Here is a 505-nt window from a genome sequence, read left to right as displayed (position 1 = left end):
TTCTGCGGCCCTCCGTGGGGCGTAGTTCACCCCCAAACTCGGGCAGGGCCGGCATGCCCGCTGCGGACGCTGGCCCAGCTCCAGCGGGCGGGCGCTCCCGCCAGCTCCAGGCGACAGCCATCGAAGTCTCGCTGAACTTCTGCCGGGACGAAACGGAGCAGGGGACGCTGAGGGGTCGCTGTCCCCGCGCACCCAGGAGAGGCCGAGAGTGTGCGGGGTACGGACGCAGGGCTGTGAGGGGGCGACCAGCGCTCTTCCTGGGTCTAGCTCCCGTTCCCAGCGGGTTGGCCCAGCAATGGACCCCTCTCCAGGGCTGAGAGCCGGCCCTCCGTGAAGGTGGGTGCGGGAAGGTCCTGCCCTGATGCCCAGGGCCCCGCAGGGGCCTCCTGCCCGCAGCGGGCTGGCTGCCACACTGGGCGATGCGCGCATTCTCTGCCCAGGGCGTCTGGCCAACGGGAGTGACTGGCCCTCGTCCCTCATTGTCCTTAGGCTGCCGTCCCTGGTG

At 70.9% G+C, this 505-nt stretch overlaps 1 protein-coding gene across 1 annotated transcript in view; it reads right to left on the bottom strand.

Moving 5' to 3' along the window:
• Positions 1-505, bottom strand: part of LOC105309538 (proprotein convertase subtilisin/kexin type 6-like) — a gene marked incomplete at its 5' end in the record, with an annotated part of 84,636 nt that overhangs the window by 4,795 nt on the left and 79,336 nt on the right. The gene's annotated exons all lie outside the window — the stretch shown is intronic.

This window comes from Pteropus vampyrus, unplaced genomic scaffold (assembly GCF_000151845.1).
Source record: "Pteropus vampyrus isolate Shadow unplaced genomic scaffold, Pvam_2.0 Scaffold766, whole genome shotgun sequence".
Classification (NCBI taxonomy): domain Eukaryota; kingdom Metazoa; phylum Chordata; class Mammalia; order Chiroptera; family Pteropodidae; genus Pteropus; species Pteropus vampyrus.
Note: the sequence above shows the minus strand (reverse complement) of the source record. Positions and strands in the feature narration are given on the sequence as shown.